The sequence below is a fragment of the Apteryx rowi genome, unplaced genomic scaffold (genome assembly GCF_003343035.1).
Source record: "Apteryx rowi isolate R43461 unplaced genomic scaffold, aptRow1 scaffold_256, whole genome shotgun sequence".
Taxonomy (NCBI): domain Eukaryota; kingdom Metazoa; phylum Chordata; class Aves; order Apterygiformes; family Apterygidae; genus Apteryx; species Apteryx rowi.
The window spans coordinates 683,762-687,022 of NW_020448930.1; positions in this window are offsets into that span (position 1 = coordinate 683,762).

Sequence of the window (3,261 nt, forward strand, 5' to 3'; positions counted from 1 at the left end):
CGTCATATGTTTTCTGTTAAGACAAAACTTTCTTGATACTGTAATTCTAACTCTTCTCCTTCATTCTGAATCTAGTTTGTGATTCAAACCACTTCCCACACCTTTCAAAAGGTAACTCCAGTTTTTCACGTATTCTTCACGCAAAGCCATTTTGTGTTCTCCAGACAAAAATCTGTAGCACAATGAAAATTCAAAACAGGCATGAAATAAAAAAAACAAAAGGAACACTGTACCCAGTGCTTGTCTTCACACTTAGAACAGCAAAAATCTTCGTTTTCAGTTAACCTCACACACACAATTTTCAAATCAGTGCATTTATTTGGCAAGAGTGCCATGGAAAGCAGAGACTGTGGCAGGAGATCGAGGTAGCTTGCCACACAGAGAGAAGAGAGTATAGAGTGAGTGAGTATCTTCTACTTTCACTAGAACACTGTTTCTTCAACAACAGACTTAATTTTTTGGCCATATTTCATTCTTGTTTTGGTAGTCAAGATCTTGAAAGAGCAGCATCGAGCCAGCCGCTGCATCTTAAAAACATGGTCAGTTCACTTCCCTGAGCACTGAGGACGGCAGATGTAAGCACGCAGGGCCACACTGCGACAGCCCGTATTCCTGCGTGAAGTGCTTTCTGCTGGCTAGCTTTAGGCCTTTGGAGGCATCCAGCCAGCCTCTAGGCTCAGAGACCTCAGTGCTTTTACTGGCATTGCACTCAGGATAACAAGTTCTCCCCAAACTGGTGCTCCAGGGAGGTCAGTGTAGACACAGATCTGTAGGAACAGCCTCCATCCAACAAGGCAGGCGTTAAGCTCTCTAGTGTATCCTGTTTTACCTGTTTTCTCCCACTTTCTGGGGTAGCCCAGCCTTCTAATGACCTAGATAATGGAAAGATGATTATTCCTTTGAATTTCAAAAGAATGAGTGGTGGGCTGTTAGCTCTGACTGCTCCTCTCTAATAGGAATATACACACATGCACACATACAATTACTGAACTGCTTTTACATGAGCAAATTATTTCATTTTAACAGTAAAATCTACTTTTTCACATACATGTTTTAATCAGATTTCTAAAATCCTCAGGATAATTGTCTTCTTCAGGTGGCTATTATTAATCGGTCTGTTTTCAACTTCATTATTTTCCTAGTACCACACTTCAAAGTGGAGCAAAAAACAAACAGAACTGAACATTAACAAGCAGCAGCAAACAGTAATGCTGTTCATATTTAAAAGATCACATTGAGAAAATCTGAAATGTTGCCAACACACATCAGAAAATGAGATATACTACAAAAATGGGAAAATGGGATTTGTAGAAGTTATGAGATCCCCACAGTATTAATATTTTTCTTCACAAGGGACACAAGTGAAGGAGAAAAAACATCCCAGCTAAATTATGTTGTAATGACAGTGTTAAGGGTATGGGACTTCCTTGACCTCAAACTACGCTGAAGCTTTTTTTTTTTTTTAAAGATCTTCGTCAATCTTAATGTGTTAAATGTCAGATTCTCTCAGCCTGGCAGACGGATTCCCAGTCATTAAAAAATTCTTATCTTCATTGATTATAAGGCTTCTATTGGAATTGACTGAAAAATTTCCAAAATACTTCATGGCTCTTGGAAAATGCTGATTCAGCAAAATACAGGTATTTTATGAAAATGCATTGCTTTCTTTGATTCTTTTCATCAGAAACTGAGGAAACATTTCATCTTATCAGCTTGAATTTCATGCAATTATATGACATAATGAAATCTCCCATAAAAGCTGAAACAGTGACAACAAATTAAAACATATTAAAACCATCAAAACAGCCCAAACAAATTATTTTGGTGTGCTTCATTTGGCACAACTATTCCAAAGACTCCTTTTATTTCTATCTGGATTTAAAACACATGTAAAAATCCCAGAATTTCCTACAGGAGCGAATGTTTTTGTAATCCGAATATTCGTATTTACGGATTAAAAAAAATACTAACGAAATGATTATCTGAGCCTCTTGGTACCCTGGTATCATTTAGTAGCAAACAGAGTCCCAGCAGCAGCAAAGCTGTCTTCCCTCAAGGCAGGCAGCCAGTACTGTATCTCCCGGGACTCCTCTCCACGCCGTCATTATGGGAAGCACGCTCTCGACCGCCGTCAGCAGACCGGGGCTCCGCAGGGCCCCATTCAAGCTGCTTCTCCCCAGCACGGGGGCAGGCGCCGCACACGCAGCCGGGAGGCAGCCTGGGCCCTGCATGCTAGCGGCCCTCCTCCCGAGGGACCGCCCGCCGCCCGCCGCCCGCCGCCGCCGCCGCAGCACGACGTCAGGCGCTCCTGAAGGCACTGCACCCTCTCCTCGCACGCTTTCTCTAAATCGTAACGTTTTATGACTGGCTGAACCTTGCCAGGCAAATTTTCCACTTTACCTCACATCTCCCAAAGGATAAGCATTATTATGGGCTAGATTGTACACCCAGGCGCAGTCACAAGGGAGCGAGAGGCGGCAGCGAGCCTCAGAGGAAAAATTCCTCCTAGGGGTCCTCTTGGAGAGGCAGAACAGCGTTTTTCAAAACCCGCCTTCAGAATGGGAGAAAGATACTTTGTGAACCAAGGCCCTTTTCCTTCCTCGCCTCTGTACGCCTAGCCAGTGGCCATGGAGGAAGCAACACAGCGCTATACTGTCTGCCTCTTTTTCACTCCTCCTGCAAACTACTCTCAGTGTCTTAACAAGCACAGTTAAGGCCTGGTAGCCCCACTGTAGCCACAAAGCTAAACAAGGTGATTTTTTTTTTTTTTTAATTCATATAACAGCATTAGTCACACTGCAGCCATATGATATCATAGTCATGTCACCCAAACATGGTAATTTTGCAGTGGTCTGAGGAAAACGAACCACTGTGCTAATCAGAGGATGATTTACCAGGGGATCTGCTGCCCCATTAGCGTCAGTTCAGAGGACAGGCTGTGCCAGGGCTTGTCCCCCTCTGCCATCCCGCTGCATCCAGCTAGGAACAATCACAAAACTTACCAGACTTTTGTCTTGCTAATGGTAGCCAGAATAAATAAATAAATAAATAAAGGGACTAAGAGAACTGTATGTGAATTCATTTTCACAACACATTTCGCAAAGCAAGATGACCTCAGATGAGGACACGTTCAGCTTCGGGCTTCATAAATTCTGCGCTGAAAATAAACGTAACATTGCCGGGAAGAGCGAGATCTGCTGCGGCCATTCTGCAATAATCACATTACTGAATAGCGAGATGCCTTCTGGGGGGGGGGGGGAA